Raw genomic sequence first — 15557 nt, 5'->3', positions numbered from 1 at the left:
TTTCTAGACCTAAAAAACAGAGGCAGGAGAAGTTCTTGAGGTTGAACACAGTTCTTATGCAGTAAAAAGAGGATTTCTTGCAGATGAAATGAGTTCCGAACGTCTACCGCAGTGGTTTTACGCAAGGATAAAGATCAACCGACTACAGTGGTGACGAGGACTACCGAGTTTCTGGGCAAAGGTGACGAACACGAAGAACGGGAGGAACCCTACCACAGATTTGTTCTAGCAAGGCAGAGAAGACTCACCGGAGTTGAGGAAGAGCGAAGGTCGCCGCCGTTATCTGGTCCGGGTCAGGGTGATGCAGCGGCCGAGTCGATGAAGATCAGGGGCGCGAGGGCGGCGGCGGCGGCAGAAGCTCGGGCAGAGGAACGACAGCGCGAGGAAGAAGAAGGAGAGTGTGAGAAGAGAGTGCCGGGCCGGCCTATTTATAAGGTAAGTCATAAGTGGGCGCAAGATTCAAGGAGACCACGGCGTGGTTATCTCCCCCTCACGGCGCCTCGATTTTCGCAAAGACAGTAAAAGCAGAGATCCGTTGTGGATCTGGCGGAGTAAAAAACGGACTTAATGGAGGATGACGTCACGGCGGATTATCCGGAGTCCGGAGAATGACGTCACTCCAGGTTATGGCCTTCACACGAACGGTAAGACGGAGTTTTTTCTGTCGGCAGACTTGAAGATTGACACGAGCCGGCTCAAGTCAATCTGGGGCCTAATGTTGAGGATATAGACCTGGGAGTCACCCGCCAGGAGGGCCGGGTTACACTAACGGTCATTGCTAGAAGCCCGGAGCTAAGTTTCAAGATAATGGGCCAGAGATGGGCTGAGACCCGGCGATGGCTTAAAGCCCGTAGTACAATATTTATTGTTATAGGAGAACTTGTAGTATAAGGCAAGTATTGTTTAGAGTCCGAGCCGGACACTCTTATGAGCCGGCCGGGACTCTAAGGGCCGCTGGGTGTCAACCTCCCTATATAAAGGGACGACCCGGCAGCGGTTTAGGGACGACAACAATCTGATCGAGAGCCGGGCATAGCTGTTTAGCTCCCTGGTTATCGAAACCCTGATTAATACCACCTCAACTGGACGTAGGCTTTTACCTTCACCGTAAGGGGCCGAACCAGTATAAACCCTCGTGTTCCTTGTCCCACTTAACCCCTTCAAGCTTCCCAATTGCGATGGCTCCACGACTAAGTCCTAACCCGAGGACATCTGCCGTGACAATTCCACGACACAAATGGTAAAACCAAGGTTGGGCCTTGCTGGAAGAGTTTTATTCAAAGAGAACTGCCAAGGGGATCCCATAAATCACCCAACCGTGTAAGGAACGGAAAATCCGGGAACATAACACCGGTATGACAGAAACTAGGGCGGCAAGAGTGGAACAAAACACCAGGCATAAGGCCGAGCCTTCCACCCTTTACCAAAAATATAGATGCATTAATAATATAAGAGATATTATGATATCCCAACATAAACATAATCCAACATGGAGCAATCTTCATCTTCACCTACAGCTAGCAACGCTATAAGAGGGGCTGAGCAAAGCGGTAACATAGCCAAACAACGGTTTGCTAGGAAGGGTGACAAAGGTTAGAGGTTCATGGCAATTTGGGAGGCTTGAAGGACAAGTGAATAGGTAGCGCAGCATAGCGATAGAACGAAGCAACTAGCATAGCAATGATAGTAATGAGATCCAAGGTGACGGTCATCTTGCCTGAAATCCCGCTAGGAAGAAGAACGAATCCATGAAGAAGATGAAGCCACGAAGACGAACGAATCCTCACGATCGCAACAACACGGGAACTATCGAGAAGAAGCACACAACAAGGTAAACACACCACACATGAACAAGGCATGATGCTCAATCAAAAATGATGCATGACAAGGCTACATGAAGCTACACACGGCAAGAGATGATGCATACAAGAACAACACATCAAAGCAAGTTTAAATGAGGCCGGAAACAACATATAACAAATCCGGTAAGTCCTCATATGCAAATTTCGAAATTGGTCCAGAACTGAATAAACTTTATGTTCAAGTTGTTAAACAGCAAGTTAAAGAGCACCATGATGATCTACACAAAATTCTAGTCAAGTTACATATAAAGTTCATTAGATTCGGAGCTACGGCCTAGAAGATATGAGCAAGACAAGTTAAACATGGCATTGATGCAAAATGCATACAAACATCAAGCAAACACCTCAAAACAAGGATGCAACATGATAATATGAGACTACATGCAAAACTAAGCAAGTTCCATATAGAGCATGCTCAAAACGGAGCAACGGTGCAACACATACACTCCAAACAATACATAGCAACAATCTGTCCAAAACAGCAACTAGGCATCATGCAAGCATCAAAACGATATGCTACAGCAACTCAACATGAAAAAAAAGCATGGGCATGATGTACAGATAAAACACAACAAAACATGAACACTGAGCTATCTCCAGAAATCACTAGAACAAGCTCAAAAAGACATGGAAAGATTGCAAAATAATAACAGGTTCACAGACTTGGTGAAATTACTGGACATGACAGAAACAACATCAGGTTGCAATGTTCAGAGCACGAAATCAACATGCTACAGGAACTTATCATAGCAAAGAAAGGCATGGAATGAATCTAATCAAAGCATATAACAAAAGTCCCTTACTGACCATAAGCCAAAAAGGACCAGAAGATATGATGGCAAGCATGTAAACATAGCAAGTTTCGTAACAGGTTTCAGACTTGGCAGAAAACAGAGCAAGGCAGAAATAATAATATGTAGGCCTCTTGGTGAGCTTGATGCACTCATCACAAGGCAATGCATGACAAAACAAGCATACCTACAGAAAGATGGCATGTTTATGAAGCTATCCCTGGCAAGAACAAAAGCATAGCATGTATGGATCAACTAAAACAAGCTTGGCAAACATGAATATCATGTTAAGAATCTGCCAGAAATATTTTATAGCAAAAGTAGAGCAAGATTGAGTCATGCTATATCACACCATAATTGCAACCAATGGCAGGAATGGATCCATAACAACAATAGCTACAAAACATCCTTACTGAACATCTCCAAAATATGCATGGATCTTTCTGTAGCATCAAGTTTGCATGGCAACAAAATAACAGCAGTCACAGACTTAGAGAAATCACCAAGTCCCTGAAATCGGAAACATTACGGAGCCTAGTTTGCATGGTTGTGCTAGTCACCACAGAGATCACAAAAATACATGGCATATACCCTTGCAAAGATGAAATGGCATATAACAAAACACATGTAGAGCTCATGCCCAAAAGATGCACAGATTAAAAGCAACAAAAATAACAAATCACCAAGTTCTGCTAAGAACCAGAAGATTACAGCAACTAGCAATCTTGCAACGATGATTTGGGCATCAAGATGAACTCAAATGAATATGGTGCAATTGAACAAAATGTAGAGCATCACGAGAGGAACAATTTGACATATCACATGCAAAAATCAAAGCAACGAGCATGGAGATATAACCATCCAAACATGCACACATATGATGATTTCTGAGGACTTCGTGAAAAAAATATCTACCCCAGGGAAGAAGTGGGACGGAAAGAATCGGGACGGCGAGATCCAAGGGCTCCAGGGCGCGTCTGGTACGGGGGTTGGTGGCGTGCAGGGACAGAGGGGTTCAGATCCGGAGCTCCGGCGAGCAGGGGAGGCCGGCGATCGACGAGGGAAGGCGGAGGAGGCCGGGGTCGGACAGATCCGGCCATGGGGCACTCCTCCCCGGCCGGAGTTTGCGTGCACGACCGACGGGGCACTGGCGCGGTCGCCGGCAGAGCTTGGGGCGGCGGGGGAGGCGACGTGGCCGGCTCCGATTGGGCCGGGGCGCTGGCTGACATAGGAGTGCCGGATTGCAAAACGGACAACGGGGAAAATGCTCGGATGCATGAGACGAACACGTATGCAAATGCAATGCACAGGATGACATGATATGAAATGCAGATGATGACATGGCAAAAAGCAACACGCAAGCAAATGACATGGCAACGACAGCGAATAACTGGCAGACACCTGGCGCATCGGATCCGGGGCGTTACATAGACCTAGCTCATGATGCCACTGTTGGGGAACGTAGCAGAAATTCAAAATTTTCTACGCATCACCAAGATCAATCTATGGAGTACTCTAGCAACGAGGGGAAGGGGAGTGGATCTACATACCCATGTAGATCGCGATGCGGAAGCGTTGCAAGAACGCGGATGAGGGAGTCGTACTCGTAGCGATTCAGATCGCGGTTGATTCCGATCTAAGCACCGAAGAACGGTGCCTCCGCGTTCAACACACGTGCAGCCCGGTGACGTCTCCCACGCCTTGATCCAGCAAGGAGAGAGGGAGAGGTTGGGGAAGACTCCATCCAGCAGCAGCACGACAGCGTGGTGGTGATGGAGGAGCGTGGCAATCCCGCAGGACTTCGCCAAGCACCGCAGGAGAGGAGGAGGAGGGAGAGGGGTAGGGCTGCGCCGAAAGAGAGACGTTCTCATGTCTTGGGCAGCCCCAAACCTCAACTATATATAGGGGGGAAGGGGCTGCGCCCCCTCTAGGGTTTCCACCCCCAAGGGCTGGCGGCCAGCCCTAGATCCCATCTAGGGGGGCGGCCAAGGGGAGGAGAGGGGGGGGGGGGCGCCACTAGGGTGGGCCTCAAGGCCCATCTGGACCTAGGGTTTGCCTTCTCCCACTCTCCCATGCGCTTGGGCCTTGGTGGGGGGGGGGGGGCGCACCAGCCCACCTTGGGCTGGTCCCCTCCCACACTTGGCCCACGCAGCCTTCTGGGGCTGGTGGCCCCACTTGGTGGACCCCCGGGACCCTCCCGGTGGTCCCGGTACATTACCGATATCACCCGAAACTTTTCTGGTGACCAAAACAGGACTTCCCATATATAAATCTTTACCTCCGTACCATTCCGGAACTCCTCGTGATGTCCGGGATCTCATCCGGGACTCCAAACAACATTCGGTAACCACATATATACTTTCCCTATAACCCTAGCGTCATCGAACCTTAAGTGTGTAGACCCTACGGGTTCGGGAACCATGCAGACATGACCGAGACGTTCTCCGGTCAATAACCAACAGTGGGATCTGGATACCCATGTTGGCTCCCACATGTTCCACGATGATCTCATCGGATGAACCACGATGTCGGGGATTCAATCAATCCCGTATGCAATTCCCTTTGTCTATCGGTATGTTACTTGCCCGAGATTCGATCGTCGGTATCCCTATACCTTGTTCAATCTCGTTACCGGCAAGTCTCTTTACTCGTTCCGTAACTCACATCTTCCCGTGATCAACTCCTTGGTCACATTGTGCACATTATGATGATGTCCTACCGAGTGGGCCCAGAGATACCTCTCCGTTTACACGGAGTGACAAATCCCAGTCTCGATTCGTGCCAACCCAACAGACACTTTCGGAGATACCTGTAGTGCACCTTTATAGTCACCCAGTTACATTGTGATGTTTGGTACACCCAAAGCATTCCTACAGTATCCGGGAGTTGCACAATCTCATGGTCTAAGGAACTGATACTTGACATTAGAAAAGCTCTGAGCAAACGAACTACACGATCTTGTGCTAGGCTTAGGATTGGGTCTCGTCCATCACATCATTCTCCTAATGATGTGATCCCGTTATCAACGACATCCAATGTCCATGGTCAGGAAACCGTAACCATCTATTGATCAACGAGCTAGTCAACTAGAGGCTTACTAGGGACATGGTGTTGTCTATGTATCCACACATGCATCTGAGTTTCCTATCAATACAATTCTAGCATGGATAATAAATGATTATCGTGAACAAGGAAATATAATAATAACCGATTTATTATTTCCTCTAGGGCATATTTCCAACACCACGAGTATAATAAACATCGACGAATCTCTCTCTCTCATGACAAGTTTTAAATCATCCCAAGTAGTAGGTATTTAATCAGGGTATAACCGACAATGTTTGCTCCACCAAACTAAAGCAAAGCTACTAAAAGTACCAACCACAACTTTAACTTTTCTACGCTCATCAAAATTATGGAATAAAAACATAGCATTCATTTCCTACTCCCATTCAATATATAAATCAGGCCTAAAATGACCATTAAAGGGTGGCATGGAAGCATTAACCTGATTATGTGCGTTCTGATGTCTTTGCTCCTCTCATGATGGTTGTTGTTTTTTCTTAGGTGGTGGCAAGTCTCCCACGATCGATGAAGCCCCAAAACTACCAACTTTGGAACCTGCCATAATTTGTAGAAAACAAAAGAACAAAATCCAAGAATAATGTTCCTATGAACTACTAGGACGTGGTGGTAAAATGCTCACAGTATAGTAAATATCAATATCTTACAAGTTCTTACCATGCAACAGGTGGTAACCGGCAACCAGCAGTGTTGAATAACTCCAAAGATCTAAGGTGATTGCCAGGTGAACTTATGTATACATGGTGTGTAAATATGTGGAGCTTGGAAGGCTTCAATATATGGTAGCAAAACATTAGCAATAGTCAATTCAGAGATGCAATGTTGAATAAACACTCAATGGCGGTAAAGTGCTGGTCTTAGGCTAGACCAGACTAGAGACGAGCCTAGAACCCTAATGGGGTCACGGCATAGCATAACTAGCAGCAACAAAAGATATGAAGTAGCTCTAGATAGCAAGATATAAGTGAAGATCACAATGACAGTAAAGATAATGATGAGAAACAACTGCCAAGTATGATATACCAAAAACTCTATATCCAACTTTCCGCTGGAAATGTTTGTGACAATTTTCTGATATTTTTCTCAAGAATGCTAATGACTCAAGTTTTCCAACGCAAAAAGGTTAACTCAATTCTGAGTTGATATGAGGACGCAATTTTTTTTTAAAACCTTAGCAAACTGTGTTTGCGAGCTTTGGAGGGCAAAAAGTCCTATTTAGAAGCCGATTTGGAAGTCGAAATACTGAACTAGCTTTATGAACTAATTGGATGGACCTCGTTGATAGATTAACTTTGAGCACTTATGAAGCCAAAACAGACTTCGTATGAGGGAGATATGCATGTTTTACTGAACAGTGAGCAAAACAGATTCCAATCAGAATTCAGGTACGAGATTGAGCCTAGATAAATCCCAAATTAGTTTTTTCTCACACTTTTTTTCCTCTCACTTTTTCCCCTCGTTTTTTCTCACCTTTTTCATTCTTCTCTTTTTTTCTCTGACTTTTTTTTTCTTTTTTTCTCTGGCTTCTTTTCTCTCTTTCCAATACAAACTAGATAAGATGAAGATTAGATCAAGCGAAGATGCGAACGACCTCAACTATAATTATGACAATGAACGATGTGTAGCACGTGGTGGAAACTGATGGATGGGGTGGTGGACTGCGGAAGGGATAATGATGCAGCAGCTGCGTGACTAATGTGAACAGAACTCGAAACTCTAAAGGACTAGACGCGATGATGTAACCGCAAACTCAACAAATATGATGAACTAACCCTATTTTTTGTGGCTTTTCCTTTAACAATAAGTAAGAAAATAAATCTAATCTAAGCTATGGCGAACTCTTAATCTAAGCAAAACCCAAGGGAAAAGCTACTGGATTGATCTACTTATATAGGAGCAAGGGGTGGCAGCCAAGGAGGTGGGAGGACATCCCAAGGCAGCCTAAAACTAACCCTAGGTCGTACAAGGCCAATGGGCCCAAGTGGAGGTGATGCAACACCTTTGGAGTTGTAGTTTGACTCAGATTCTGCTGCAGCTTCAGATTGTTTCATCAATATCTCAGCGCTCCGATCGATTTTGAGAGTGAATCCAATTGGGGTGGAAAGTGCACCAAATAAAATTTTCAACAAAAAAAGAATCACCCAATTTAGAGTCCAGATGAAAGAGTTCTTGGTGTTTTGAGTCAGTATGTCTGTGTAGGCCGAATCTGAGTCCAGAACGTGGGGGACTCGGACTCTATCTTCTCTTGCGCCAAACATGATATGAAAGGACGTTTTGAACAACACAAAATCATTTCCTTTTCCTGAACAACACCTAATCATTTTCTTTTTCCTTTGCCTTAACACGTAGTTCATACAAGTGTTCAGCAATTCTGCATTTAGGCATGAAATAAAAATAGGTGAAGTATTTTTATTCTGAATAACATAAAAAATTATTGCATAATTCTTATAAGAAATCACCTCGCAAATATGCATGTATGCAATACTTTTGTTCATATCCAAGGTATCCATGTCCTCATCAGAGACGTATGGAGAAAATGGAGGCATGAGGAGGGAGACAAGGTGTGTTTGTGATAGAGAGATACCCTCGAGATCGTGAGGGGACTATATGGGTGGGCGATCGAGAGATAAGGTGTGTGTGCAATAAAAAGATACCCCGAGAGAGATCAAGTTAAACCTAGGTAGGGAAGGAGACAATGCGTCTGTTTGTGACGGAGAGTGAGATATAGTCACACATAGGGGGAGTGCATGTGCTTGTGATGGAGTGAGAGATAGTCATGCTTAGGGGGGTGTATGTGCGTGCGTGCGTGTGAGATGGAAAGAGAACGAGGGCGAGAGAGAGTGTTAGATGTGTCTATCTAGTGCGAGTGAGATATGTGTATTTGTGACCTAGGGAGATAGAAAGTTTGAGAGAGAGAAGAGCCCCGAGATGTCGGAGTGGTGCGTGAGAGAGTTGAGGGAGAGAAAGAGATACTTGATACGTCTCCAACGTATCTACAATTTTTGATTGTTCCATGCTATTATATTATCTGTTTTGGATGTTTTATATGGATTAATATGCTATTTTATATGATTTTTGGGACTAACCTATTAACCTAGAGCCCAATGCCAGTGCCAGTGTCTATTTTTTTCCTTGTTTTAGAGTTTCACAAAAAAGGAATACCAAACAGAGTCCAAACGGAATAAAACTTTCGCCATGATTTTTCTTGGACCAGAAGACACCCAGGAGACTTGGAGTACAAGTCAGAGAAGCTTCGAGGTGGTCACAAGGGTGGAGGGCGCGCCCAGGGGGTGGGGCGCGCTCCCCAACCTTGTGGGCCCCTCGAGCGTCTCCTGACCTAATTCTTTCGCTTATATATACTCTTATACCCCAAAAACATCCAGGGGAGCCACGAAATGACTTTTCCACCGCCGCAACCTTCTATACCCGTGAGACCCCATCTTGGGGAATCAATCACGGAGGGCTTCTACATCAACACCATTGCCTCTCCGATGAAGCGTGAGTAGTTTACCACAAACCTACGGGTCCATAGCTAGTAGCTAGATGGCTTCTTCTCTCTCTTTGATTCTAAATACAAAGTTCTCCTTGATGTTCTTGGAGATCTATTCGATGTAATATTCTTTTGCGGTGTGTTTGCCGAGATCCGATGAATTGTGGATTTATGATCAAGTTTATCCATGAATATTATTCGAATCTCCTCTGAATTCTTATATGCATGATTTGATATCTTTGCAAGTCTCTTCGAACTATCGATTTGGTTTGGCCAACTAGATTGGTTTTTCATGCAATGGAAGAAAGTAGGGGCAGCAAGGGACGTATTGTATTGTTGCCATCGAGGATAAAAAGATGGGGTTTTCATCATATTAGTTGAGTTAATCCCGCTACATCATGTTGGCTTGCTTAATGCGTTACTTTGTTCTTATGAACTTAATGCTCTAGATGCAGGCAGGAGTCGGTCGATGTGTGGACTAATAGTAGTACATGCAGAATCATTTCGGTCTACTTGACATGGACATGATGCCTATATTCATGATCATTGCCTTAGATATCGTCATAATTATGCGCTTTTCTATCAATTGCTCGGCAGTAATGTGTTCACCCACCGTAATAATTTCTATTTGGAGAGAAGCCTCTAGTGAAACCTATGCCCCCTGTTCTATTTTCCATCATATAAGTTTCTGATCTACAATTCTAGTTTCCTATTTAATTTCTTTGCAATCTCTTGCTTTCCGTTCCATATACCAAAAAAATACCAAAACTATTACTTTACCGTTTATCATCTCTATCAGATCTCACTTTGCAAATAACCGTAAAGGGATTGACAAACCCCTTACCGCGTTGGGTGCAAGTTGGTGTTTGTTTGTGCAGGTATTCCGTGACTTGAGTGTTGTCTCCTACTGGATTGATACCTTGGTTCGCAAAAGCTAAGGGAAATACTTACTCTACTTTGCTTCTTCACCCTTTCCAAGGCAAAAACCAACGCAAGCTCACGAGGTAGCAATACTCCCTTCGCTCGATAATGTAGTGCCTATAATTTTTTGAAAAGTCGAACTTTGGAAACTTTGACCAAGTTTATAGAGAAAATTATTTATATCTACAATACCAAAGATATATAATATGAAACTACATCTTGTGATGAATCTAATGATATATGTTTGCCGTTCCAGATGTAAATGTTTTTCTCCACATACCTGATCAAACTTTGTGAGGTTTGACTTTTCAAAAAATCTACATGCTATGGACTGTAGAGAGTACCTAACTAGAGAGAGATCAGGTGTGTGTGAAGGAGAAAGAGTGAGTATGCAGAGAGAGAGAGATAGAGAAGTGCCCCGAAATGGCGGAGTGGTTCGTGAGAGAGTTATGGACAACGAGCGAGAGAATTTGTGTGTGTCCGATCAGCGCACCCTAGCTAGTTAGCTTAGACTAGAGAGTCATAATTGTGTGTGAGAGAGACCTATACATAGATTGTGCATGCGAGCTAGAAAGGCCTAGAGAGAGGGACCGTCAAGGATTGTGTTGGTATGCGCATGAGAGAAATAGAGAGTGTCGGCTAGAGAGAGAATGGAAGTGCGGGAGAGGGGAGTGGCCGCGTTTATGCATCGAAGACTGGTATAAACCGTGATTCAGTATAAATTTCATTGACAAGTTTGAATTGGAGATCATGGTTTTTGCAGCTCACACATGAATAAAGGTAGGCATATGAAACAGGTTCATTAGTTTGACTTTGAGCATGTTCATGGAGTACTATAATAGAACATGCTATTCGATTAAGGTGTTCAATTTTCGATTTAGTCTAGAGTTTTGAATAGGTCAACGAGGTATTACATTGAATTGAGATATTTCGTTTTTGGGTTTGATTCACGTTTTTTAGTGGGTCAACTATTTGTCAAATTAATCGGTAGCAACGAGCATGTTAAAACATATTAGTCCCGAGCATCATTTCACCATCTAAAAAAGAAGTGGCAAGATGTGACACTATAGAACTAATATTTCAAAATTTGATTCGAAACAACTTGGTTTGGTCTGGTAGAGTGGATGCTTATTCTACCAAAACTTGGACGGACCGGTAAAACACCCTCTGCTCGGTGGAATTCGCCCGAGAAAATAAACAGGAGACGCGAAATTACCGGCCTATCTAGGACCCGCATCAATTGCCCTGTTATATATCAAGGGTAGGTTTGTAACTTCATCCAAGCGTGCCCTCTCCTTAGCCGAATTTGCAGGCGTCCAATAATTCATAAACCATGGACAACAAAACACCCTCTCCTCGGCCAAAATCCCAGCCGTGCAATAATTCATAAACCGTGGGCGGAAAAACACTCTCTCCTCGGCCAAAATTGATGGCGCCCACTATTTCAAAGCACGCCCTCCTCGCTGGAAATTGTTGGCGACCACTATTTGGGAGAAGCAAAGTTACCCTACTATCCCCGACCCTCAAGACTCAAACCCAATCCCACAAGCCAAAAGACAGCGGTAGAATTATAACTTCCCCATATTCCAGACAAATGCATCCATAAGACATGGTTCCCCCTCCCAATTCCCCATTCATACACCGCGGGCGCCAAATCACCTTCTTCCCAGCCGCGAAACCTCGGCCCATCTCCATGCCCCCCACCGCACCAAATTCATCTTCACCCTCCTCCCCAATGCCGGAGCCGTTAGCCGTTTACCTTCGTGCACTAGATCGTGTGCCTCTTACTCTGTTCTGCCAGAGTTGCCTCGGCGATGACTATGTGAACCGTACTGGAGCCGATTCAACGGTGCGGAAGCAGCTCCAACTTCGGATGCATCCAGCACCCTGGTCCTGGTCCCCCGTAGCCGTCGACCGCCGCCACATATTTGCTTTCCCGGCACTGGGAGCCACATCAACCGAGCCGGCTTCACCGACTCGGCTGATGGAGCTACTATAGTAACGAAGTATGTCTACCAGAGGGGTGGTGAATGGGAGTTTTATTTTTCTTCAGAAAACTAAAAACTCTCAGAACCCAGCAGCAGAACGAATGAAAAACAAACTACATTGAACTAAAACAGAGTACTGAAAGGAAACTAATACATGCACTGCTACAAATCACACGATTGAAAATGCATCGAAGGTAAACATGGGTAACAGAGATAACGGAAGATGCTCGATGGCGACAAGGCATTTGTTCGACCAGTTCGTCCTTCTGCACAAGGACTACATCTAGTTGGAGGGGCTGTGACTTAACACGGAAGATAAACTCTATTCACCATGTTCTCCTTGCCAATCGATTCGTCAACCGATCCCGATTACTCGTGGTAGATACTTGAAGGCAATCTCCGAACCGTTACAGACTTCTTCATCGAGAACCACAGTCACTCTTGGTATTTGAAGAAATTGACACCTAAGCATCTAGAGATTTTGCAGCTCTCAAGAGTAATAGGCAGAGCGTACTAAACTTAGATCCCGGTGATGCTGAACCACTATCTAACTCTTCGGCTCTAGGGTTTTCCCTCGGTGGATTTTAAACTCAAATCGCTCAGAGAGTGGGTTTGATGTCTACTACGCAACCTTCTTCTTGTAGACGTTGTTGGGCCTCCAAGTGTAGAGGTTTGTAGGACAGTAGCAAATTTCCCTCAAGTGGATGACCTAAGGTTTATCAATCCGTGGGAGGCGTAGGATGAAGATGGTCTCTCTCAAACAACCCTGCAACCAAATAACAAAGAGTCTCTTGTGTCCCCAACACACCCAATACAATGGTAAATTGTATAGGTGCACTAGTTCGACGAAGAGATGGTGATACAAGTGCAATATGGATGGTACATATAGGTTTTTGTAATCTGAAAATATAAAAAAAGCAAGTTAACAAGTGGTAAAAGTGAGCGTAAACGGTATTGCAAGGCTAGGAAACAAGGCCTAGGGTTCATACTTTCACTAGTGCAAGTTCTCTCAACAATAATAACATAATTGGATCATATAACTATCCCTCAACATGCAACAAAGAGTCACTCCAAAGTCACTAATAGCGGAGAACAAATGAAGAGATTATTGTAGGGTACAAAACCACCTCAAAGTTATTCTTTCTGCTCGATCTATTCAAGAGTCCGTAGTAAAATAACACGAAGCTATTCTTTCCGTTCAATCTATCATAGAGTTCGTACTAGAATAACACCTTAAGACACAAATCAACCAAAACCCTAATGTCACCTAGATACTCCAATGTCACCTCAAGTATCCGTGGGTATGATTATACGATATGCATCACACAATCTCATATTCATCTATTCAAACCAACACAAAGTACTTCAAAGAGTGCCCCAAAGTTTCTACCGGAGAGTCAAGACGAAAACATGTGTCAACCCCTATGCATAGGTTCATGGGCGGAACCCGCAAGTTGATCACCAAAAGATACATCAAGTGAATCAATAGAATACCCCATTGTCACCACGGGTATCCCACGCAAGACATACATCAAGTGTTCTCAAATCATTAAAGACTCAATCCGATAAGATTACTTCATAGGGAAAACTCAATCCATTACAAGAGAGTAGAGGGGGGAGAAACATCATAAGATCCAACTATAATAGCAAAGCTCGCGATACATCAAGATCGTGTCACCTCTAGAACACGAGAGAGAGATCAAACACATAGCTACTGGTACATACCCTCAGCCCCGAGGGTGAACTACTCCCTCCTCGTCATGGAGAGCGTCGGGATGATGAAGATGGCCACCGGTGAGGGTTCCCCCCTCCGGCAGGGTGCCGGAACAGGGTCCCGATCTATTCTGTTCCCCGATGGTTTTAGGGTATATTGGAATATATAGGAGGAAGAAATACGTCAGGGGAGCCACGAGGGGCCCATGAGGGTGGAGGGCGCGCCTAGGGGGGTGGGCGCGCCCCCTGCCTCGTGCCTTCTTCGTTGCTTCCCTTATGTAAACCCCAAGTCTTCTGGATTGCTTCCGTTCCAAAAATAACTCTCCCGAAGGTTTCATTCCGTTTGGACTCCGTTTGATATTCCTTTTTCGCGAAACACTGAAACAAGCGGAAAACAGAAACTGGCACTAGGCTCTGGGTTAATAGGTTAGTCCCAAAAATAATATAAAAGTGTTTAATAAAGCCCATAAACATCCAAAAAAGATAATATAATAGCATGGAACAATCAAAAATTATAGATACGTTGGAGACGTATCAGCATCCCCAAGCTTAATTCCTGCTCGTCCTCGAGTAGGTAAATGATAAAAACAGAATTTTTGATGTCGAATGCTACCTAACATATTTATCAATGATATCTTCTTTATTGTGGCAAGAATATTTTTTTGAAATTTTTGTGGCAAGAATATTCAGATCCATAAGATTCAAAACAAAAGTTTAATATTGACATGAAAACAATAATACTTCAAGCATACTAACAAAGCAATCATGTCTTCTCAAAATAACATGGCCAAAGAAAGCTATCCCTACAAAATCATATAGTCTGGCTATGCTCTATCTTTATCACACAAAATATTTAAATCATGCACAACCCCTATGACCAGCCAAGCAATTGTTTCATACTTTTGATGTTCTCAAACTTTTTCAATCATCACGCAATACATGAGCGTGAGCCATGGACATAGCACTATAGGTGGAATAGAATAGTGGTTGTGGAGAAGACAAAAAGGAGAAGATAGTCTCACATCAACTAGGCGTATCAATGGGCTATGGAGATGCCCATCAATAGATATCAATGTGATTGAGTAGGGATTGCCATGCAACGGATTCACTAGAGCTATAAGTGTATGAAAGCTCAAAAAGAGACTAAGTGGGTGTGCATCCAACTCGCTTGCTCACGAAGACCTAGGGCATTTTGAGGAAGCCCATCATTGGAATATACAAGCCAAGTTCTATAATGAAAGATTCCCACTAGTATATGAAAGTGACAACATAGGAGACTCTCTATCATGAAGATCATGGTGCTACTTTGAAGCACAAGTGTGGTAAAAGGATAGTAGCATTGTCCCTTCTCTCTTTTTCTCTCATTTTTTGTTTTTTTGGGCCTTCTCTTCTTTAATTTTTTTGGCCTTTTTTATTTTTTTATTTCTCGTCCGAAGTCTCATCCCGACTTGTGGGGGAATCATAGTCTCCATCATCCTTTCCTCACTGGGACAATGCTCTAATAATGATGATCATCACACTTCTATTTACATACAACTCAAGAATTACAACTCGATACTTAGAAAAAAATATGACTCTATATGAATGCCTCCGGCGGTGTACCGGGATGTGCAATGACTCATGAGTGACATGTATGAAAGAATTATGAACGGTGGCTTTGCCACAAATACGATGTCAACTACATGATCATGCAAAGCAATATGACAAT

Source organism: Aegilops tauschii, chromosome 5, assembly GCF_002575655.3.
Source record: "Aegilops tauschii subsp. strangulata cultivar AL8/78 chromosome 5, Aet v6.0, whole genome shotgun sequence".
Lineage (NCBI taxonomy): Eukaryota > Viridiplantae > Streptophyta > Magnoliopsida > Poales > Poaceae > Aegilops > Aegilops tauschii.
This window is presented reverse-complemented; position numbering follows the sequence as displayed.